This window comes from Myiozetetes cayanensis, unplaced genomic scaffold (assembly GCF_022539395.1).
Source record: "Myiozetetes cayanensis isolate MyiCay16 unplaced genomic scaffold, myiCay2020 scf2-11, whole genome shotgun sequence".
Lineage (NCBI taxonomy): Eukaryota > Metazoa > Chordata > Aves > Passeriformes > Tyrannidae > Myiozetetes > Myiozetetes cayanensis.
In genome coordinates, this window is record NW_026087411.1 from 17,048,237 (window position 1) to 17,073,318 (window position 25,082).

The window sequence follows — 25,082 nt, forward strand, 5'->3', positions numbered from 1 at the left end:
AGGGACTGGATACGCTCACTGAAGCCAGAGTTTTTCCATCAGGGTCACTACACTGGAGGCAACGTTTAAGAGCATGAAGCACTGTCTGAATCAACAGCTGCTCTTCAGCCTTGCCAGTGTCAAAATGGGCTACAAACCAGAGGTATCGAGTAAGTGGATGCTTAAGGAAACACTGACCTCTCTGCCAAGCTGTCCTGATTTCTAAAGTGGTGTTCACTTCAACTGCTCAACAGGGATGCTCTCAAGGATGCCTGTGACATGATTATTCTCACATAGCTGTGAACCCTGGAAGCAAGACAGCGTTTGCTGTCCCCAGCTGAGGGGCTGCACCCCACAACTCATAACAAAGGGCTCCCATGCCTGCCCCAGGCACTGCCACAAAAGTGCTCACAAAAACAAGAGCTGAGAGCCTGGTGAGTGTTATTTCAACTAAAGTACAGAGAGGCCCAAATCAGCCAGCAGAAGTTGCTGGGAAGCTCTACTTTCACTCCCTCCGTTCTCTGCTCTTCTGCAGGGGCTCCCAAAAAGCTTCTCCAGTGCTTGCAGTCATTGTGGGGCCATACCCACCTCCTCACTTATCTGGACAAAAAAATTGTGTCCTGCTCTCTTCTATTGGAAAGGTTTGTATTTCAGTTCTCCTTACCATACTGATTATAAAATCTAACCTTTGACTTCTGTGATGTGTAAATAAAAAACACCCCCACATTTAAAAATCTGGAAGGACTGTGGCAGAGGAGGAGAAATAATCAGGAAAGCCTGTGTATTAATGCTGAGATAATGTTTAAAGTAAACAGGAATCGGGGCCTATTTGTGGTACATCCTGTACAACAGAAGAGATGAAAAGATGATATATTACCACCAAGACCTTATAGTATAAATGTGCAAGTTCTAATAAAACCTTCTGCATTTCAGAGGCAAAGAAATTGTCTAAATCTTGAGAGAGGCAAGTCACCACTGACGGCTGCAGACAGAAGTGATTGACAAAAGCAGCCAAGTCGCTTCCACCCAAGGACATGAGTTTCAGAAGGAGGTTGCAGAACCCTCAGGAGACTGCCCAGAAAATCAGCACTGCCGTGTCCCTCTGGATTTGGTGCCTGCATTTAATGGCATTGACTTGCCAGGAAAAGAGGGCAATGAGATTAATTAAGGTAAAAATAGAGAAGGGAAAAGGACAACAAGAACTTCTGGTGACAGCCCAGCAGGTGAAGCTGGGCCAGAACGGGTTCGTGCTGTGGCTCTTCTTAGCAGAGTCTGATCTCCAGTGCAGCTGCTGCAGGAGCCCTGTGCCTGGCTGTGCCTGGCTGTCCCCGTCCCCAGCCACCCACCAGCAAGGGCACAGGGCTTTGTCCCTTGCTTCCCCAGGGGTGGGCAGAGGGGCCCAAAGGTCGCAGCCAGGCTGCCGTGTCTGCTGCTGGAGCTGCCACAGGAACAGGGAGAACAGCATAGGGAGAAGACTGTGGAAATGCAGACCTGCCGTATCCTCCAAAAGATGAAACTGTTCCTGTCCCAGGATGACTTCAATGCACAGCATATTCGTAGACATCTGGCTACACCTACCAGTCCCCAGATGAAAACCTCGTCAGGTTGCAATGCCAGCTTTGGGAACAAAGCATCCAGAAAGCCTAGGCAGAGACTTCTAATTGATAACAGGGAAAGCTGAGGGCAGATGCTCACAGTGTAGCATGTCCCTTGCTAATGGAGGTACTGTAGGTCCCTTAACAGGTTGAGTTTCCCCAGATGGATCCCTGTGACGGTACATCCCTGTGCTCCCTGCACACCAGCCTCCCTCAGGCTGTGATAAGGCATTAAGCAGAACTGGGTACCACTGTGAAATAATGATGCAGGACACGCTGCCTCACTCTGGGGTTTGTAATGAATGCCAAACACGCCTCTGTGAGGCTGCTCGTGACTACCCATCCAAATGAGCAGGCTCTTTGTGACAGGTTTTCCTGGTGAGAGTCACAGAGGTGCCGTGGGTTTAAAGATTCACCCGCTCTTTCTCACCCCCCTCCCCCCCACCACCATAAACAGCATGTTTCTCTTCTGACCTCAACTATTAGAGCAACTAGAGATGTTTGTGATTTCTGTGAAACTAAAAGTAAAAGCAACCTTCATACTGGACAAAATCATGAAGGCTTTTTTTTTTCTAAAGTCTTTTCTTTTGGACAAACTCCACTTAAATTTCAGTGAGAGCTTTGCTTTCCATTAAGAATGGAGGGAAAACTGAAAGAAGTTTTGGAGTTGGATCCACATGGTGTAAATACAACTCGAGCACTGGCAACATGTGGGTGGAAGCACTCACAGCCCAGAGCAGGAGCTGAGAAGGGAAGATGGCACTTCTGGTCACTGAGATGCAAGAGCTTCTGTCCCCACCCACACATCACACCACAGCACAAAAGGACACGTAAACATCTCCTCAAGCCATGTTCTTCATCCCAGACAAAAAGCTCACATCTTTGGCTTTGAAGGTCCAAGCACTGGCAATGACACTGGTCACTGCATGTGCAGATGTGCTGCCTGTGTGAGCACGTGTGTGCCATACATGTTGATAAATTATTCCTGCCATCCCTGTGGCTGCAGCACACTAAGCAGCTGTGTGGCAAAAGTAACATCATGCCAAGAAACACTGCTCATCTTCTGCAACAGAGGGCGAGGGCTCTAGGTGTGTGCGATCACGCTCCCGCTCCTCCTCAAGTCACTCACAATTAACCTCACAAGGGCTCTTCCAGCTGCACACTACTGCACCTCAGCCCAGCTAAAAGGGGCTGCAAGAGAAATGCAAATCTGAAGAGGAAACCCATGTGGCCCAGTTTGAGGGCAGAAGAGAGGAGTGTTTTTATCGGTGCTAACCTGCTCACCTTGGCAACCCGCCACCAGAAGAAGGAAACATACTGGTTCTCTCTTCTTTCATGAGAGGTTAAGGACTCGCCTCAGCACAAGGCACTGTACATCTCTGCAGTCACACACTCCTGTAACATCTGCTTTTATGTCCAACTTCACCTGGCTGCTCCTTCAGCATTTACTTTGGGAGGTGGCCCTTGAAAAAGAAGACCCAGCACTAGTCAAATTACGGATTACTGGCATTCATAGAGCTAATCATTGCAAGGAGCTGTATAGACCCTTGACTGAAAGGGATGAAAGTCCTTCAGGATTAGATATGCTGCTTCTCAGCAGCACAGAGCCTGGGGGTGCCTATTCGAGCAGCAAACAGCCAGGCATGGGAGACAACCTCTATTGTCCTGCACTGGCTGAGTGCGGGCAGTGGAGCCTGGCTGGGAGCTGGCAGAGCTCCCAGCTTGAAGGGATGCTGGAAAGAGCCAGTCCTACCACTGGGAGGAGAAAAATCCAGTGCAGGAGGAGTGGAGAATTTCTGTGGAAATCCTGGCACAGACAGAAACTAAAAGGTTGCTAACCAGTAGGATCAAAGAGTGTACCTGGAGGAACACGTTTTGCTGGACCAACAAAGGAAAAGACAACCACTTGCCTGACGAGAGGAGAGGTAGAAGAGAGTCCAGGAGTGTGGAGAGCATCTCTTCCCACAGGGCCATGTAGCCTGATGGCACATAACAGCATTCAACACAGCAGCATTCAACAGGGCTGCATGGACTACCCAAATCAACAGAATCATCAGGAACAACAGTGAACACAGAGGTCTCAGAAACCAAGCAGTGCAGTCCCAGGAAGGCCTTCCCTTGCAAAATAATGATGCATGTTGGTCCCCAAGACTCCTAGCTGGCTGCTATCTCAAGCCCATCAGCTCCCTGTTCTGGTACCAGTGCATCATTTTCACCTTCCAAAATGTCTCCTGCACCAACACACCCACCACCCATTTGTACCTGCAAATCCTGCTTTTTCCAGGCCAGCCACATGAAGCACACAGGACTGTGGATGGGAAGCTGGGGCACAGCTCCAGCACCTTAACTGTACAGTTCCCATATGAGGGAATGTGATAGACTAGCTACTGCCTGAAAGCCCTGCTGATGTGCCTCAGACCTATCCCAAACAATGTTCTTACTCCAGTCCTGACACTTCTATGGCAGCTGGGTTCAACTGAATTTCATAAAGACTCCATGGCAATCTCTGGGTCCATTGGTGAAGCTTCAGCACAGTTTACCTTCTCACACAGAGGAGGATCGAAGTCCCTGTGCTGAGAGGGCAACACGCAGCCACACACAAACCACATAAGGACCAGTGCTGCTCAGTATCTACGTGATGCTCAGGTACTATGCCGAAACTTGGGCAACCCTATGGTCCTAAACACACTTTTAAGGGCTTTGCCACAGTACTGTTTGATGGAGCAAGTACAGAAGCTCGAGAGAAGAAATAGATGGATTAAAAAATCTAAGAGTGGATAGATAGACAGTGAATGTGAACTTCCAAAGGGGATGGTCGCTGGAGCCAGAATGCTGCACTGCTTCTGACAGGGATCCTGAGAAGGCACCAAGTGTGGCTGCTGTGTGGTTACCCTCGTGGGGTCCACAGGGTCCCCACGGCGCTTCTCGCTCACCCTTACAACCCACCACCTGGCCCCACTGTGTCAGCCCAGTGTGCTGTGCTCACTCCTTGGCAGCAGAACAGCCTCTGGATGCTGAAGAGCACACCTGGGCCAGGAGGGAGTGAGGCAATGTTCAGACAGCACACACAATTGATTCTAATTAAACTCATCCTTATGTAAAACCACAGTTAAGGTTATATATGAAAATTACTGAGTCTACCTCACTCCTTGCTTAAAAAAAAATAATCTAAAAACACGTACTGAAAAAAGGGTACCTTCTCCCCCTCCCTACACAAAAAGCCCAGCTGCATACCTTAAAACAACTATCCTATTGCCTTGTTTTTCCATGTTTCTCTTCATTTTCTGTTACAATAAAGCATCTCAATAGCACTACCCCTCTAACTAAAACTGCAGGAAAAGGGTGGGGCTTTATAAGAGAGTTCAAACTGTGTGTTATTTGTGTAACCCTTTGAGATGGCAGTCAGATCCTCAGCTGGAGTAAATGTGAGAGCTGGGCTGAAGCTAAGACAACTTGGGGACTCTGCACCAGGGGAAGACTTTGCCCCCCAAGCCCATCAGTGCAGGATGCTCAAGGATGCCCTGCTGATAGCACGCTGCAATGAGCAGCCACTTGGCATTGCTGCAAGCCTTGCACGGCGTGTGCTGGAGCTCACACCAACTTAGGGGAAAAACCAAACCCTTTAGGATCCTGCTCCTGCGGTGCCTGAGACTGCCATGGATCCAGTGCTAGTCTGCATGATGTACCTGGGGCTCATAATTTGTCATGTGAGGTCTAAGGAGTTACAAAACCTAATGCTTTCTGTGTCTCAGGTGCTGCATGTAATAGGAAGCTGGGCAAAGACTGTTACTCGGAGATCCAGCTGTGAGGGCAGTACAGCCCACATGGCCCAGACTGGAGCAAGTGCCATTTGGAGTTTTTGCTCTCAGCTGCGCCCCTGTTTCACAGGAAGATGAAGCAGCACGAGGAACTGCCTTGCCATTTGGACTACAGCCTTTCATCACCACAGAAAGCTGTGGGCCTTTGCCATGGGCCACATGGTGCCTCTGCAGCCCCCTCTCCATCAGCAGAGCGTGGAGAGGAGCATCAGCGCACAGACAGCCCCAGCCCATCAGCCACAGAGGCTGTTGTGCAACACAGAGCAGAAAGCTTGTCCTGTTCCTTCCACATGATCAGCTTATGGCCACTGCTGAAATCCCATACGTGGCTGCCTATCTCAGCCTGCAAGGCTGCAAGCAGATGGCTGGGCTGTATCCCAGCCCCTTCTCCCCTTGGAACAGGTGGGCTCAAAGCATCCCACAGCAGAGAGTTCCCTTGAGTGGTTCTGCACAGAGCTCACTAATTTCTTCTCCAAGTTTGTGTGCACATCCTTGCAATTTCATCACGCAAAGTGTATGTTGATTTAACGGACAGGGTGAGTAGAAAGGAAGGAATGGAAGAGTTTTCGCAATGATCTTAGATATTTCACTTGAAACCCATTAGTTTGCAGGCTAGATAATCCCAGGTATAAACTTTGTGTATCTCTTGACTCAGTCTTCTTTACCAGGACCTTTTCACTTTCAGCCTGAGGGCTGACAGGGAAAGGCACAAAGTAATGTTTCACATGGGCTTCTAAACCAAATAATCTGGAAACTATTACAGTAATCGGAAACTGGCTTATTGGGTTTCTACTGGTGCCTATGAACAGGCTTAAAGAACTGTTGGGGTGATACCCTATGGTTCTTGCGAGACAACACGTTTCAACAGCTAACACGAATGCAGAAATACAGGGACGATCACCTCTGTGCTGCTCCTGCGGCATTGCCAGCAAGTGATCTCAAGGCAGATATCGGCCCTTAGAAACCTTTGTCATGTGAGACCCCAGGACACAGAAGCAAATAGAAGCAGAGAGAATTGGGAAGAGAGCTCTTGCGAAATGAATTGCACAAAAATAAGACTTTACAACCCAGCTGCTGCCTAAGAATGAACTCCGCACCTTGCTAGTCTTCTCTTGACTTGTAAGGTTAAGAGCTTTCCTGGAAAAACATCCAGGGGGCATAAATACTGATAATATGTGACTTGGGGATCCAAGTTGCTTTAAGTGCTTTTGCAGGCAGAGGAAGTGCGCAGCATGAGAATGAGCAGCCTCCAGTAAAGGACTAAGTGAAAGGGGAGTTCAATTACGACTAACCAGACCCAAGCACTAAAATGTCACCCTCACTACATTAAAACTCTGTTCTCTTCCACAGTGGAGACCGTTAAACAAGCTCAAGCTGTACCAGAGACTCACAACCTCCATGAGAACACTGACACTTCTTGGTGCAGAGAGGCATTCTCAGCTTTTCCTACAGCTAACTGTGAGCCCTAGCTAGTCAGTCAAACTGTGTGCATCCTCTTGTCACCCATCCACTGGGGTCATTTTCTGCCAAGGACATGCTTGTGCACATTAATTGCAAAGAGAGTTTTAAACGTGAGGCGAGGGACTTGCAGACCTAATTTTGGAGATGAGGACAAGCTCAGGGACTGGAACAGTAAAGGAGAGCAGGGCTGCAGGGAGCTGGCTGGGGCAGCCAGAGGACGTCTCCAATGCAGACAGGCTCCAGACCCGTGCCCTGCTCAGACCATCCACACTAACCTAGTCCATGAGCACAGGATCCCATGAAAAAACTGCATCTGCCTGGGTTTCTCTTGGCACATCCCACAGGTGTCCCTGCAGGGATGCAATTGTTCTTTTCTAACGAATTCTCTCACTGGGGGGAAAAATTATCTCTCCTTCAGGACAGGTGGCAAGGTAGCACGAGGCAAAGAGCACCATTGGAACTGGGCACCTTTCTTCCCTGTCACGCTGATGTCTTCTGGTGTGACTTAAAGCAAAGCAACCCCCCCAGCTCTGTCAGAGGCAGCCAGGAGCCCCATGCTGGTAAAGGAAGCCTGCAGAGCTGAGCTAAAACCAGGCAACCAGGTGAGGGTCTGATTGACTCTGCAGCCTCTTCCACAGTGAAGCAGAGAGTGGTGGGGTCAGCAGCAGCACTCCCTGAAGCTGCAGCACATCTCCCTACTCTTCCTCGTGACTCTTAGGAACGATTCACAATACAAACTGCAGACACCTGAGGAACTACAGCCTGTTCCAGCATCATGGCTCAATTTTTCAGTGTTTGAGGCGCAGAGGACTTCTGCACAGAAGATCTGAGATGCGAACATTGCAGCCAGGTACGTGCTGGTGTTCACATGTGCTCCTACTGTGCACAAACCCTGTACCTGGGCGCACACCTCCTGCATGGCACACACATGGAGGAGGCATGAACGCACCCGGCCAGATAACACGAGATTGTTTGTATTCATTTACTGTAACATTTTGTCCTTGGGACTGAAATTCATCTCACCTATTTTTAGACATGTCCAATGTAGATGACTGCATCTATGCTAGTTAACTCCTTTTACAGTCACAGTGCTGCTCAGCCTCAGCTCCTCTCGCACTGTGCAGGCAGGTCACATACACTGTGCTCTGCAGGGGCCTGTTTCTCTCCACAAAGGGAGGCTGGCTCAGATCTAGCTATATGCCACAAATCTCACCATAGTCATCATTAGGTACTTCTAAAGTCTTCTCATCCAAGCTCTCCTCTCCATGGCTTTGCCATGTCAGCCTTGCATGATGCTTTTTTCCACTGCCTGCAACTTTTCGCATGGCTTTTCCCTCCACTTTCTCCTGATCGGCTTTTGCACTCCGTTCCTCCCAAACTTCCCACTCTGCCTCTACCCACAGCACTCACCTCTCCTTCCACTCTGCCCCTGCCATTGCCCAGAAGTTCCACCAACCTCTTCACAGGACACAGCTCTTCCACCTCTGCACCCCACCTTGGGGCACCCGCTCACTTCCCCTCACCCACATCCAGTCACCACTGTGCCCCCACACCTGGGTGGTGCTGTCCCCACACCTCCACCGGGTTAGTCCCCATGTCCCCCAATGCACCACCCCGACCCCAGACCCAGGCAGGCTCACCCCACACAGCTGCATGCCGCCATCCCGGCTCTGCCCGGCCTCCTCTGGGAGCTGCTTTGCTCTGCGCCGAGTGGGAAGCCGCAGGGACGTGTACAATTTACACGTGTCTAGAGCAGATTCCCAGATGGCTTCGCAGCTTCCCTTGTATTCTCTTTAGTCTTCCTGACCTCCGTGGTCATTTCCCTTTTCCACCTGCCTTTCCCCTTCCTGCCCGTCTTATCTCTCTCTCCTGGCCCTGCTCTCCCACGCCGGGCCGCTCCCACAGCCGCCCCATCCCGCTCCCCGCAGGCACCGCCCGTGCAGCCCCTTGCCCCCAGCACTCACTGCATCGCCTCCACTTTGCAGCTGGAACCGGCCTTTGCCCGGCTGCACCGTGAGTGTCGCAAGCGGAGGACAGCTGGAAAGACAATCAGCGAAAAGCTGGGGAGCGTCCGCAGCTAAACTTGACAAAATCCTGGAGAAAATACAGTCAGAAAGGAATCGTGCTCCAGTTCCAGTTGGAGCATGTGACAGGATTGAAAACCCTTTGTATGCCTCTGTGAGAACAAATAAAGGGGGGAAAAAAAAAGGAAATGGTGACATGATGGGAGAGTGGAGAGGCAAAATGTGGGACTAAGGGGAGGAAAGAGAAAAAGAAGAACAGAAAACAGGAAAAACCAGGTAGATTCTTACAGGCATTTTACACACTTTTTTTAAAGTTGTATTTCCTTTGAATTATCTGTACTGGAGATATTTTCAACCCAGCTCCACTTCCCTTGAAAGATTAATTTGGCATGCATTCAATTCTCGGGTGAGCTTGCAAAACATGAAAGAAGCTGTAAGTGTCACTAAAATATAGGATCAGCCTCAAATTTGAGCTCAACAGTTATACATCTTCCTCCTTGATAGCAAAATAGTGTCTTCTCTTATCCTCTCCCTCACTCCTCACCTACCCTGACCTTTCCATGCCCAACTCCAATAAAAGCAAGTTTATTTTTCTTCCAAATGGCATGGTAGGCATTTCGAAATTACGTAGGGTCCCGATCAAGTTAAGAGATTAACTCATCTGGAATCTGATCCAAGGACACCAAGGGAAAGATTTCTGCTTCGTCCCTGGGTGCACATGATGTACATCATCAAAAAGAAATGCTCTGTTTGCTTACAGACACAGCAGTGGTAGACTTAAGTCCTCTTGGTATGAACAATCACCCTGACCTAGGAAGAGAAACTCAAGTAATTTCAAAATTGTTGACTGAACTTTCACAGAATGTACTCAAACCACTTTTTCCATTGATCTGGTTACTCAAACAGCTCCTCAGCCTACTTCCTGTTCTGTTGGAGAGCTCAGCAGCCCTGCTAAGAAACAGAGGGAAAAAAAAAAACCAAACACAAAAACTAAAATCTAACTTTATTTTGAGGTCATCAGAAATATCTCTGGTGGATGGTTCCTATTTCTGCTCCAAAAATGTATTTATAACTTCACTGACAACGGAGGGCACAGCGATCTGACCTGTCCTGCTCCCTGAGATGCCGGTTCAGCACAGTCGGTGAGCTGAGCCCGTGCACCACTGACAACACAGTCCTCAGCTCTGAGCACAAGAAACCTGCTGCAGGAAGAGAGGGGAAACTTGGTCTTTGTGTCACATTTTGTTGCTGGTCTGTCCTTGCTGTGATTTCAGATCCCCTGAAGGAGCCTTCTGGGAGGGGGGTTTTGCAATGCGGGCAGCTCTCCATGGTCTAGCCATTTATATAAACAATGCACTAATCCAGCCCATCTATGTTTCTTGTTATTCTTACTCTGGATCAAATTTATCCCTCCTGCAAGCCCACCAGAACCAAGAGAGCTACAACAGATTAGATTTGGCCCAAACTCATTCCAGTTTGCAACTAAAATGAAGTGACATTATGGAGTGTTGATTCTCCCCCATAAAGATGAGAGGGAAGAGTAGTACAAGGAGTTAGTGAGCAGTTTTTGCTGGCCCTGGTTCCTGCAGTAGCAAAAGAAGGCAGCAAGGGACCAGCAGACAGCAGCAAATAAACTCTTTCCAGCAAGATCAGCTGGAGCTGCCACTGCAAAATCAGCCACTGAAGCTACACCTGGAGTCTCCCTTCCTTTTCCAAAAACCACAGGATATTTTTGTGATTACTGGTGAAATCTGTGGCTTATCATTACCCAATATGAAAATTAATGTCTCTTAGGGGTTTAAAGGGATTAGTAGGTATTTTCCAAAGTATTCTATCTTTGGAGATTTTATTCCCCGAAGTTCTTACGCGAACTGTGCTGCTTTAGAGACGTTAAGTGCCATCACATTGTTAGTGTTCCCTGCGCCAAAGCTTGTTTCTCAAATCCCCACTCGCTTCAATAAACACTGACACCAAGTAATAACATTCAGTAGGTGTGTTGCAATGTTACAGCTGGCTACGCTGTCTAAACTGACTTGCAATTTAATTCCCAAGCAAGTAACTTAAATTGTACAGTATATGGAAAATGTTGCTGTTATGCAAACCTCTGTTTTCTGACAATAGCCAGTAAAGTCACTTTCCTCCCTTAATTTTATATCCTGGAAATACTCTAATTCTGCTTGTTACGCCATCAGTAGTTCTAGCCGGTTTTCCAAAGGCAGCTGCTCTCCAGAAGACCATCTGAACCTTGTATGCAACCTTCAAATCTGCACTCCTAGTGCTATTTCACTGAAGTCAACACTGCACAAGGAGCACCCCAGAACAGCGCTCAGCCCACCAGCTGGAATGGGGCACACCCAATGTCCACGCCCTTTGAAGGACGTGCTAAAGAGAAGAATATGCTTGTCTTCTTCCCCGGGCAGAGCAAAGACACACGCCTATATAGCAGCTGGAAAGGAGAAAAGTGAACACTGCAGCATCTTAATTCATGAGGCAAACTGGGAGAACATGTCAGCATATCTGATGAAAGTAAACTGAAATCCAGATACCCTTAGAGCTGCCTGAGAACATCTGGCACCACTTCATGCAGCACTTCTGCACCATTCAATGACAAGGTGATTTGGGACGGTTCAACAATCCTGCTTGTTATTTTCTGAGCCCTACCGGACCTTAAGATTCCTTGTTGAAAGATGTGTACAACCTTCCACAGATTGTTACCCAAATGCAGCTGTTTAGTTGGAAAATTACTGCCTTCCCACTTTAAGATTAACATAACCAAAGCTGTTCTTCCATCTCTTGGTAGCTGTTTGTGTCAAGGATCTGTGAATCACCTGCAGAAAAAGTGGTTCGTTTTCAAAATGTGTTTTATATAAACTCTCGACAGGGAAGCAGTGTGAGTCTTCTTGTGCAGTTTGTATGGTCCTTGCTCTTCAATGCCCGCCTGCATCTCTATCTACAACCCTACCTCTTCAGACACGAGAGGACTTTGAATTTTGGTAGGGATGCAACAGTTGAATGCCACCTGCTCTCCCAGGCCTCATGACAGGCGTGCAAACAGGAAGGCAGATTTTGCTTTAGTTGTGTATGGGCTTTTTGTTTCAGCTGGGGCGGGGAGGGAGAGCTGGCGTTCTCTGATTGTTACAGGAAAACCGAGTCAGCTTACATGCTCTGCCCTTCTGGCCTTTCTTTCCATTCAGCCCCAACTCTTGACCAAGAGAAGCAGCTATTTCAACAGTTTGTTTGCCCTCTCCTGCAGTTTTAGCGTGAGCTCTGCCTTGTTCTCACAGACCCCAGCTCTTGCAGTCAGGTGGCTGAGACTCAGACCTTTCATTTTAAAAAAGAAAGTACATTTCTAGACTTCTGGCTTGCAGAGAACAGACTGAAAAACTGTCCCGAGTGTGAGCTAAAGGCATCGAAACTAGGAAAACAATCAAACCCTGCACTTCCAAAAAAACTCTGAAACATTTGGTGGTTTTTAAGGCAATCCTCATTGTTTCTGGGAGAGCTTGAGTTGGCAGTGTTTGAACAGTAAATGCATGGCTGAAGGAACTGCATAGCTGACACACACACTCTGGCCTTGATCCCTCATCCTGCTGCAGGCCCTCATCCCTGCCCTCCCCACTGCTGGGGGACCCACAGCCACCACAGAAAGCAGCAGAGCCATCCCAGCTCCCACTGCTGCCAGGAGAGCAGGGAGGACAACCCACTCTGATGCTCAGCCGCTGCCAACCCCTCACCCCCACAAACTTCTATGATAAAAACATCCATCTCCTGTCCACACCATGAGATCCATCCTTCAGTAACGTTAAAACTACAGCAGGCCAGAAAAATGCTTCCAAACCTGCCTATTCCAGGTAAAACCCAGGATCTCCACACGAATAAAAAAGGTTTTTCCTATGGCCCCTGTCCAAAAGAGGCTGCTGTTAAAAAGGTTGCTGTCCCACAAAGCAGTATCTTTTTCCTCCCTCTTTTGTGCTGGAGAGGAAAGGACCTCAGGAGACAGTCAAGGTAAATCTCAGCAAAGGAGGCTCCACTCCAGTCAACAAGGGATGGACTTCAGCTGAGGAAATGGCACAATGTGTCTCAGTCAGGCAGAAAACACAGTGGGGAACAGTAAACTCAGCTATGCCTCATCGTACTGCAAACGCACGTGTTCCTTCCCCTCTGCCCAGGGAAACTCTGCAGCACGTTTTGGCTACAACAAAATAATTACTAGCTGTTTGCTCATTTTCCTTTAATGAATCAGCTGAATGAGACCAGTGTGAGTGCCGGGGGAGTGAAAGTCTGTCATTCAGCTGTCTGCAAGCTCCAGCTTCTCTGAAGATTTCTAGATCAGATTTCAGGGCCTCAGGAGTTTGGGTTATTTTTCTAAATGAGGTTCGACGTTGCATCTTCCGGAGAAGATGCCAGTTATCTACAAAACCTACAGCTCTTATTCATTTGATACCACAGGTTTCAGTCTGAATCACAGCAATGTGTGGTTGACCTCAGATTAAACTAAAGTACTTACTCCACGGCATTGGACCTTAAGGTTGGTCAGCACAGGAGCTGGACAGTTTTTACAGCATCAGAGCTTAACTCTAAAACAAGGGGAGAGGAGATGTTCAGGTTGGGCTGAACGCAGCTAAAATCATGGGGCTGTGAAAAGAAAACTCTGAAACGTCTCGTGTGGAGCCAAAGCATAAGGAGGTGTTTTATTTCAGGTTATGTAAGTCCTAAAAAACCCATTTCTCTTATTTTAGTGTGTTTTAGCGGTGAGGTCAACTTTTAAGTGAAAAATGCCATTTTGAATCAAATCTACATTTCAAATGCTTGCAAAACATAAACAAACCATTCCCAAAATGAAACAGTTCATTCTGAAAGTGTCAGAATGACACTCATTGCTATTTTTAACATACCTCCCTCTTCCCCCACCTCTGTATTTTTTTCTAGGCCAGAACTATTCAGAAAATGTGTTTGAATTTGTGAATCATTTTGACTTCCCCTCTCCCTTGACATTTGCTGGAAAATCTGTTCTCTGCCAAAAAACTGTTCTTCCAGATCCAACCAGCTCCTACAATGTCCTGCCCTGCCAAGGTTTGTCTGGATGGGTCTGAGAGTCTGGTTGCCTTGGGGACATTGCATGGATGATCCACAGGGAAGAGCGGGCCAGGAGGGCAAACCTCAGCATCCCTCCGGGCAGCGATGGGCTCTGTGGTACAGAGCAGCACAACTCTCCACCGTGGCAGCCCTGGGCTCTGACAGAGGCCACCATGTGGAGAGAGTTCCTCATCAGGATGTGGCTTCCAGATATGAGGGGAGTGCTTCGAGGTTTGGTTCGCTTGGAAAAATCTTGCATTGTAAGCCAGGCCCCTGAAGGTTAAAGGGGTGTACCATGAGTGCCTGGAGATGTCTCATATCAAGGTTACAAAAATTTTGGCTCTGGACTCAATCAAAACATGACAGTTTCAAGGCTTGTAGTGCAATATAGAGGCTTGACTCTTCGCAGCCTGGCAATTCATAGAACAATTTATGACTTTGCAGTGCAAGTGTAAATGTTACTGCTCTCATTTGTGTTTTGCTCCTACCCTGAAACTTTTAGCAAGTGGAAAATTTGGATCTTTTTCAGTCCTCACATCCAACCCATCTGTAAGTCTTACAGATTTTTTCAGGATAACATCCCTAACAGAGTCTTTCCAGTTTACCCACCTGACTAAAATTCACCTTCAGGACTCATCACCTCATATCCCAATTCACATCGCAATAGCTTTTGCTCTGCAGGCTTGCTCTGCAAAGATCCACCAAACCCATTGCTGAAAGACTGCTTTTCAATCTGCCATTTGGCCCCTCTGTGGCTCCCTCAGCCTCTCTACCTTGACTTCTCCTGAAATGCAAGTCTAAGCTACTTGGCTTTTCTTTCAAGACTGTGCTTTATTCTATTCCTATCACTTCTTATTTCAGTGCTGAAAGGTCAACTCCTGCGTACGCTCAAGCATGAGATCAGCCTATATTAAACAGGTTTCTCTGAGCTTTCTCCCTTCTGGGAAGGGTTCCCATCCACAAGAACAAACCTGGGATCTGGAACTGCCTTTTGAGCTTCCCAAAAGCTCCAAAACCAAACACCAGAGCTGGTCAGGATGTGCAATACAGGAACAGACAATAGCAGACAAGGTGGCATCATGCTACCTCTGCATTTGTCTCTCATTACCAGCTTAACACCTGGTCAACGTTACGGTCGCTTGTGACCACCTGGACTTCTATGCTGCTTTCCTTGGCTCAAAAAAGCTGTTCCAGCTACACATGGTAACAAGAGAAAACAGAGACCTGAGGAGAGAGGCCAAGTCTTTTCTCCTTGAGATGAGACGTGGATGAGGGGCTGCTAATGGAGAATCTGAGCTACAGTCCTGGCTTCAGACCATTTGTTTTAACCTGCTGTGAAAGGTGGATTCAACAAGGGATGGATGATGTCAGTTGCTCCTTCCTCCGAGGGAGAGTCTGGTTCAGTTTGGAGCTGCTTTTCCAAAAGCTCATCTTTGTATGAGCTTTATGCAATTTTTTTTTTTCAGTGATGGTACATCTTGCTCAAAAACTGTGACACGCACTGTTTGTATGTGAAGGTGGGAATGTGACATCTAACAAGGCAATTCTGTTCACTTCACAAAAAGATCAGGGTTAGTTCCCACTCTGCTAAAAGTACGGAAGGGAAACACAGGATTTGTCAAGCAGAGAGATAAACTGAATTGAGAACATTTTATACACAAATTCCTAGGAGAAGGCTAAAACAAGGGAGCTGGGAGAGTACACACGTCAAGGCTTTTTCAAACAATTCTTTTTCAGGTATTCTTTTAAAATACAACAGTAATTCAGGGGGCTACAGATAAGACACGGTTCTAAAATCTCTTTCCTTTGTTTTCTTTCTGGCCGCCCTGGTCTCCACCCAAGTAAGACATTCCTACCACGGAACCCCAGGGTGAAGGGTTGTCAGCTCTAAATAAATAGGGCTCTGAGGAGAGAGAGAATAATTAACATGCTCTTTATGAAGCTGCTTGGCAATTGCTCTTCCAAGCACCTCCTACTCCTGTGACCACATGCCTTGCTTTCAAGGTGTATCTATTAATGGTAGCCCAAGACTGCTTGGGGTTGCTGCCCAGGGGTGAAGCTCTGTGCCAGTCCCTGGCAAGAGCAGAACAAGATACTGGAACTCTGAGGCCAGAGTGGCGATGCCCATCTCTTCTCTTCCTGCTGCCATGACAGGCACATGCCTGGCACATACCTGGGCTGCACACACCTGCTGCTATCCCACACTCCATCTGAGACAGCACCCAGAGGTGGGAATACCACCCTGGTGCCTTCCAGGATCACTTTGTATGAGTACCGAGGGCGGCATGAGGTACGAGGCGATGCTGAACTGGCCTCAATGGAGCTAAGCTGATGCTATGCAGGCATGGATGAAAAAAAGGAATTTGGCTCCATTTCAGAGTTCAAAGAAATATTTGAGCCTATGGGCACTGATTCAGGCTCATCTCTAATTATATCCGAAGCTCAGCCTTTTAAACTTGTTCTTTAGTCCTCAGTAAGGGTCACTTTGCAGTTGTTATTTGAGTTTCTTGCCAATCTGTTGTTGGATTTTCCACTTGACATTATTAAGGGATTAAGTTGTTTGTCTCATCATCTTTTATCTGTCCTGTTGAGTTTCCTAAAAACAGACTTTAGCCAGACCAGAGAAGATACGAGTGAAAAAAACCCCAACACTTTAAAGATATAATCATGGTTCGGGATTTGCTGTTATTATTGTTTAAATTTATTACTTTGGATATGTAAACTTTGCTGACTCCTTTAATCTGGAATGTATTAAAGAAAGCACTAGGCATTACAATATGTCATTGGATTATACTGTCCTGATTCAGCTACAGCTGTAGAAGAAATATATAACAGGAGATCCTGCAGAGTTATAGATTTTAGACTTAGCTCATCAATTGCCATAGAGAAGAAGACAAAAACAAATGTAGCTGAGCTTGGAAAGAATGTTGCTAAAATTGGAGAAACATTTAATGTGAGAAGCCTAGGGGTGCAATAACTTTGCCTGTAATTTAACAAAACCCACCCACATAAAACATACCAAAAGAGATTATAGATTGGACTCTCTGATCTGCAGTCTGCCAAAAAAGCAAACCTGACTTTTTTCCTTTTCCTACAGATGCAGGTTTAAATGGTCCCTGCAGAGTGTTAAATACATATTACCCATAATAGCAACCATACTACGTTTGGACACGTTGCTAATTCTCCCCCCAGCTGTTCTGTACCTTGCTTGCAGTGGGAGGATGCCCCTGGATATCCAGCGGGGCTTGTGGCAGCCAGCAGAGCAATTCCTATGGTCCACATGGTGAGAAAGAGCCTGCTCACCTCCCCCTCACTCCCACCCCTCCTTGGCGTCCTGGTCTCCTCTCTTTTGAGGGGTACACGTGGGCTTGTACTTAAGAGCCCATTTACCGCAAATGTCTTGAACGTATTTAGCTCAATGGAATAAAAGCTATTCCTACACCTTCCCAAAACGCCTTCTCAAAGTACATCTGCAAAGAACAAGGCTCAGTGGTGATCTGAAGGCCAGCCTTGGCTCCTGCCCTTTCCCCGAGCGGCAGGGATTGGAGATTGTTCATCAAGAAATGAGAGAAAACCACCCAACCCTAAAATACACTTTCCAAAAAGCCACCCTGCAGATCTTTCCATTTATAAACCTCCTGTCCCCAAAGGCTCCGAAGCAATGTACCTACCAACAGGCAAATCCCCCTGCAGGGACTGCGTCTCTGGTTCATTAATTCAGTTTAATACTGGATTTACCACAAGATGTAACTGGAGACGTGCAGGGGTGAGCAAGGCGAAAAATGATCAAGGACCAAACTGCAGCATGCTCCTGCTGGCTTCAGCGGAGCTACAACAGCTTTTATCAGCATTTTATCTGACCCTAACAAAAGGAACGAATTGTTTAGCAAAGGAAGAGGGTTCTTTGATTCTATCTTGCTGCAGATGAATTGCCCAAGCAAGGGCAAAGGGACAGGAAGCGAAGGGGGAGGAGAAGGAGGTGATGCTGAAGGTAGGTGCTGCCATTGCTTAGCCCTTGCTAAACAGCCCCTTCTGCAAACACTGATGGGGTGGGAGGAGAGAGCTGTGCCTGCTCCCTGCCATAGCCATTCTCTGAGATGTTGTGCTGGTTATTCCTGATGTTGGTATAGTGGTCTTCATTCTGGCTGAAGGGCGTTTTGTGACAGTGAAGACTGGAGACCTCCCTCTGCTTCACACAGTCCAGGAACCCTATTGTCCAAGACCCCAAGTACAAGACTTAAAGCCCAGCAGTCAAGGAAGAAGCCCTGAGCAAAACTTGCATCAGTTCAAAGAGGTCCACATCACAGCAACTGCAGGTGCCAACCTTTCTGCAAATCAAATGTTTGAAGCAAACAAAGAGACAACCTGACTCTGTCCTTAGAATCAAACTCACTAAAATGTCTGTCAGCATATCCCCCCAGAGTCCATACATGTCTTTCACAGAGACAAGGGATGCTTTACTATTACTTAAAACCACAACAGTGCTGAATGCTAATGAAGTTCCTGTTGTGTAGCACTGATCAGATAATGCACTGTACTGCTTATAAGAAGAAGTTGTAAGTGTTAAACACTTGTTGTTTTACACCCTAACTCTCCTTCCAAAAGCAATCCTTGTGTTTTGACCAGTAGTAAATCTTATATCTGAAAGGAACAATTTAATTCCTTCTATTGGGCTGTCTCTTTTCCCATGTCATTAATGAAAAGAATGTTCTTTACTATAAAAAAAGATTATTTCTTTTTATGGCCGAAATGTTGAAATAAATATCTTGAAAAGGCTAATATGGGTCTTAACACTGTGCAGTAGCTTTAGACTCCAATACTGCCCATCTCTGAGAAACTGAAGGCAGAAGCCACCAGCACTCAGTAAACACAATCCATGGCTGGCAGTGGCAGTGAGGATCTCCACAGGCATGCAGCCTTGACAGCAGCTCTGTGTGCTCAACTGCCCCAGTGGCTGGGAAAGAAGAAGCTGCAGTTTACGTTTTCCAAAAGCTTCCACCAGTTCTGAGTGCATCCACAGTACGTACACCAAGACTGAAACTTGCAGCTGGAGACCCTGAGCTTCTGAACAGACTCACACCAACTCACACTGAAAGGCACTGCTGGATTATCCTCTCTGTTATAAAGCAAATCACATTTTGCTGCCTAAACACTGATTTAAAAGCCAAATCAGAGGCACTTACTTTTAAGTCTGGTAGAGCTCAGATCGGGGCAGTTTCCTTTGTGCAGGCTATGCATGACCTGACTTTTTATCTATACGAATAAGAATGAAATTCCAATGAATTTTATTGCAGACATTCATGAGTACTTTAGAAACAGATTACTCTGTTTTAAGCACACTCTTGGTCTAGTCCTCAAGATCCCATCAGAGTCAACAGAGAAGAAAGGTACCTAAGAAGAAGGTTTATCCGGAGGAGACATCCAACAGGCTAAGCAAGATGGATGCCATAAAAGAGCCATTTCAAGTGACCCAGCAAGTGTAGGAGCTCACATTCCCCAAAAAGTCACATTTGAGAATAGGGATTAGGCTGCAGAGTTATTCAGTGATTTGAAAATGTTAACATTTAGTTTTCACTGTCTGTTAAGTATTAACATATCTTTCTTAGAAAGCTTGGATGGGCTTCATTGGAAGAAAGCAGGTCAAATTTACTGCACAAATTTACCTACTGGTATAAACAACATAATCTCTAACCATTACAGAAGACTAATCTTAGCTGAAGCAGCATTTAACATCATACATAGATGCCATTATTTCTCTAGTGAGCTAGAACAGAGTTACATGGAAAGAAAACATTAGCTCAGCAGTGGCTTTCAGCCATCGCATGGCACGCGAGAGCTCAGTGCTGCGCTAATATTTTCTTCACATGCAAATCTGTCCTAACACATTATAGAAACAATATGGAAAACATGAGACAGGTGCTGACTACAGTTTGGGTTTTGTCATTGAAAGCCTCAAAAGGTAAAGACAAAACTCTAAAGTTTCCACTGCCCCATGAAATTCACTCTGTGGACATTCAGTTTAACACCCTAAGAGTCCAACCAGCCAAGCTCCTGACACCCTGCAATTCCCAACAGAAGAGGAGGAAATCTCACTGTTTCAGAGCTGGGACCCTAAGAACGATGGGCCTAATGTTTGTTCTTCCTGCACCTTAGAAATGCCTTTTTTTTTTTTTTAAACAACTCTTTATGAATGCTTTCAATGTGAAATTGTTTGAGAAACAAAATATGCAAGAGACAGCAGCTGTGTTAGCAAGTAAGTCCCCCAATGAAAAGGATCTGCTATGTGCCATGTAATTCCTGCGCTGTCAATCATGGAGAAATGTGCACAGAGAAGAAACCCTTCCCAATGAGCTTAAAAATGCTGATGGAAACAGACTTGAAGTAGCACCATATGTCTCTCATTGGGTTATAGCTGCATCTTCACTTAGACTCTGTGGGTGGGAGCCCATAGGAAAGCTGCTTATTCCCTGAGAGGGCCACGTGAGAAGGCAGAAGATAAGCTACTGAATAGAGAGTGATGCTTTGTGAACTCCATGGAGTGCACAGCCTCCATCCACAGAGAGTCTGAAGATCTGCCTGGTCTGCTGAGCACCAGAGACAGCAGAGTCAGCTCATCCCAGCAGACAAAATACGCCATACTGTTCTCAGAGTGGGAACACAGAGGTGTCCACCTCATCCTCCTCTTTATCCTAGTGTTCCCACAGGGCTGAAGGAGACTCCATCCTTTGGCAGCATACCAAGTGTGCTAAGCACCTTCCTGGGTCAATGATGCACATTACTAGAGGAACAATTGCTCTTCTGAGCAAGCCAGCAGGGCCCTAATGTGCTAGACATTATATTGATACTAAATCAGTGATACCACTCACAAGCTCATAAGCTTAGGAGCTTTCAAGACAAACACAGTGGGAGGAAGGAGTAAAACACATAAACACAGTCAGCATAAAGATATACATTCATGGGGCTTGCATGCATCACCATGTGGTCATGGTTTCTGTTACACGGAGACTTCCCGATCACAGTGACAGCTAGGAATGGGAATGAAAGCATATTTAATTTGATTGATTTTTATAGGAACAAATCAGGAGTGCTGTTGTCAGTTTATGCCTTGGAATATCTCAAGGAGAAATCAGTAAGGGTCCCACAGGCCCTTGGCTGACACTAACCCTTTATAAACTTGGCTCCTTTCAGAACCGTGTTACAACAGCTGTGAGTCAAACATATAAACCAATTAAAAAATCACCTGTCAGCAACAATGTCATTAGTTTTTTCCAAAAGTTCTTGTCCTTTTGCACAGCTTAATGGAAGTCTCTGAGCAAGCTGCTCTGCCTGCTGAAAGAAGTAGTCATTTCACAATGTACCAAGTCACTTGATTTACTATTCTGCTGTACATCCTTGTGTTTCCACGGCAGCTGTGGGAAAGCCAGGAAGAGGAACACTGCAGTGTCTTGCACTGTTTTTCCAGGAAGGCTTTTTTTCCCCCTTGACATGTCATTTTTCTACAGTACGTGCTTGCACAATTTCTGCCTTTCCCCCCACTTGTCTGTCGCTTTGTCTCTAGTTGCCGAGGAGTTGACAAACTAGGGAATTTAGGTCAATGACAACGACTCACTAATGACAAGCATTGGAATATCTTCCACTTAAAGGGCATGCCAGTTTCCAAGACTGGGACAAATCTCCTGCTGCTCAGTACACCCTGGTTAGCAGCTTTCCTTTGGGAAGAGCCAACAGAGTTCCCCAGGAACAGCAAAACTAACACACTGGTATTTTTCCACTCAAGAAGTCAAAGGGAGTCACAGCAAGAATGTGTCTTATTTTGGGTGGGAAATCCCTTCAGGAGTTGGCCTGCCATCTCAGGCTACCTGTACCCTGGGACAAGGAGACCTTCTCACTCCCCTACAAACCCAACCTGTGCAATCAGCCGTGGAGGAGAGAAATCCTCCCTCAGTATGAGACACACTGTGACAGAGACAGGCACCTTCCAACAGCCACTGTATCCTCCTGCCTTGGGTGGCAGGTGAGCAGAGGTACCCACTCCCTCCCCAGATTGCCTGTGTTGATGTCACAGGGGGTGTGCAGGAAGTGCTGCCCCATGGCATTCCCAAACCACAGTGCCCCCATCCCAGCATGGCACCTGGACAGCCAATCCCTCCCACGAGAAGTGTAAGCGCTCCAGTGCCTTTGAAACCTTGCAAGCATCAATAAACAAGCCTGGGGTTTCTCCAGCAGCAGCCCACAGCCCAGGGAGAGCCACAGCTGCAAAAGCCCTTAGGTGCAGGTTTACTCAGACCTTAAGTGGACTCGCAATTAGACACCAGCAAAATGTCACATTGCTGTTATTGTCACTGCACTTCACAAGTCTGCAACTGTCACAGCTGGGTCACTGTTCCCCAGTGCTGTGCAACCCACTGAGCACCACAGCACTCCAGGGACAGGCAAAACACTGAGCAAACTTTCAATTAACAGAGGCAGAGCCAGTTTCAGACACAGAGCTGCTCCAGGTCACGGTGCCCAAAAATGTGGCCACAATACCTCCCTCTCTTTCACTACGCAACGTCACTTTCTTACTGGCCAATTTTCAGGCCTGAACACAAATGAAGTTTCCTACCTGCAGTACAAACGGAGGATGAGTCCATGCCAGATGGAGGGATCTGCCCCTTTCCCTGGGACATCAGGAGGAACTACAATAGACAGTCGGACATCCCTAACAGATCTGCTAAGCCAGACGGCCTCCAGAAAGGAAGGGCAGAAGCAGGCCTCCTGTTTATCGAACCTGTAAACGTGCTATGTGAGCTGTGCAGCACATACTGCATCTGCAGCAAGAACTGCTTTCAAGTTGCTCGTCATTACCTCTCCCCCAGGTACCACAGCCCTCCCATGTGCCAGCAGCACCCAGTGCAGACAGGCAGGGTCCTCTGCCTGCCCAGTGTTTATCTACCCAACCCAGAGGCACCATGTTGGTTTCTGTCAGCTGAGGTCTCCCAGGAGGTGACAGAAAAGCACAACTTGTGGAGAGAGCTTCTGATGCACTGTCCCTCATTACATAACTCATTTCCAGACCATGTGCATCGTTAAAAGGAAACTGTGAGTTCATGAAAACAAATTAGTGTGCAACCTGACACTGCTTCAGTAGCTGCCTTCTGCTGTCATTATGGATTTACAAGACATTGCCAACGAGTACACAAATTTGGGTGTTATTTATATGAATCAGCTTTGAATTACTGGGCATTTGCACACCATCCTGCTGAGAAGCTGACTATAACCTGCCAAAGTCAGTGATCAGCCCTGCACGGGACCTGTGGAGCCCAGTGGAAAAGTATCATTGTAAATTAGCTCAGCTGCTCCTGCTGAGACAACTCCAGCACTGAAACACAAAATCAAGTGCACCTCCTCAGGATGTCTGACACGTTCTGGACCAGATCTTCATCTCGTTTAGCTTGAGTAGTCCCACTGAGCCCAGCTGAGTTACTCTGGTGTTAGACCTGATCTGAGCTTGCTCTGATCCAGGCCTTTTGGCAATACAAACGAGCCTTGCCTGTGCACTGCTGAGCCACCAGCCTGGCTGGGCTCACTGGGGCCACAGGAGGTAACACAACGTCAGCTTGAGGCATCAGGAAGTTTTCCACAGGAGCATCAGGCATGCTTTTACCCATCAATGAACTGTTTTCAGCAGCAAATCAGTGGGATCTGGCACAGGGAACAGTCATTAGTACAGAGAAAGGAGCAGAGATTACTACAGCTTATGCACACAAAACCAGCAGAATTTAATCAGCAGCGGGATTGTAGCAGCTCCCAAAGGGGCTGATTCATCAGCCAAGAGCCCCAAAATACAAAACTGTCTGCAAACACGATGAGCCATAGACTCGTAACTTCATTAACTGTGCTTTTACCCAACTGCTGCTCTATCCTGAGCAGAACTGAGCCCGAATTCTTGGAATGGGACAGAACAAGGACAAAATAAAAGATACTTACTTCAGTCTGCTGAGCATTTTACAAACCACAATCTCAGTTCTTCCAAGTTTGATACCTTCACTTAAACATTTCCAGTTTTCCTTGTGTCATTGAACTTAGCAAGACTTTCACTACCATGTGTCTGCAGAAAGTTAAACATAGTGAACCACACCACTGAAATTTGATGGGTCTTTATCAAACTCTTTAAACAAAGGAGCCACTGGGTTGCCCGGCATGTTTCAGCATTTTGTCAATGTCAGGCTTCAGTGCTGGGCTCAAATCAATGAATTCTCTCAGAGTTGGAGGATGGGAGAGACCACATGCTGGTTGGAGAACCTCGTGATGGGTGCCCTGCACTGGAGTAAAGTGGTTCAAAGCCTTCTGGATAAATGGTGTGGCAGCTCAGAGCAAAGCATGCTCTGTGTGGAGCATTCAGACACGGAATGAACTGCCCTAGTGACACAACAAATCCCATGACTGTCTTATGCCTCTGGAAAATGCCTCAAAGTTCTCCTCTCTGACAAGAGCTTTCTGCTCTAAGGGTAATACTACCCTGACGCTTTCTCTTGCCTGAAGCCTCACAACCAGCTTCTCAACAAAAAAGATCGTGAAACAGATGAACTTAATATAAATACCAAATAAAAATATGCTTACTTAAAATATAAGATACCCACAAGCAGAAAATTTTATTCAAAAGGGGAATTACCAGAAATTCTGAAGATTTTTGCTTCCATGTGAAAGACACAGACACTATGCTGATGGGCATCAGTATAAATTTCAACAGACAGTTGGCCCACACAGTTTCGACTCCAAGAAGGAAATAAACTCTCCCTTAGGCTCATGTAAATCATGGGAAACCTTCAGCACCCAAGAAGTTGTACTGAGGGAAAGCTGAGGCTCCTAACCACATGTCAGCAGAAGGCTGCAGTCCATGGATGCATTTTAAGCATGCCAGCAGGCAGCTTGCAGCACCAGGGAAGCTCTGCGAGGACCGTGCACAACGGGACAGGTACCAGCGCTCTCTCCTGAGAGCAGCGGGTTTTCTGACTAGGAACCCCTGTTCCAAGTCTGAAAGCCTTTCATGTGAGGGAAAGCAAGCACCGCTGAGCAAATGGAAAGTTTCTCTGCAGACCTCTGCTGCGACAGACCTCTGCCCTGCCGCTGCAGCTCTGCCTCAGAGT

At 46.9% G+C, this 25,082-nt stretch overlaps 2 protein-coding genes across 2 annotated transcripts in view; one reads left to right on the forward strand and one right to left on the reverse strand.

Annotated features, from left to right (window-relative positions):
• LOC126640324 (protein stum homolog) overlaps positions 1-25,082 on the forward strand; it is a 224,107-nt gene that overhangs the window by 95,676 nt on the left and 103,349 nt on the right. The gene's annotated exons all lie outside the window — the stretch shown is intronic.
• ITPKB (inositol-trisphosphate 3-kinase B) overlaps positions 1-25,082 on the reverse strand; it is a 68,445-nt gene that overhangs the window by 40,647 nt on the left and 2,716 nt on the right. The gene's annotated exons all lie outside the window — the stretch shown is intronic.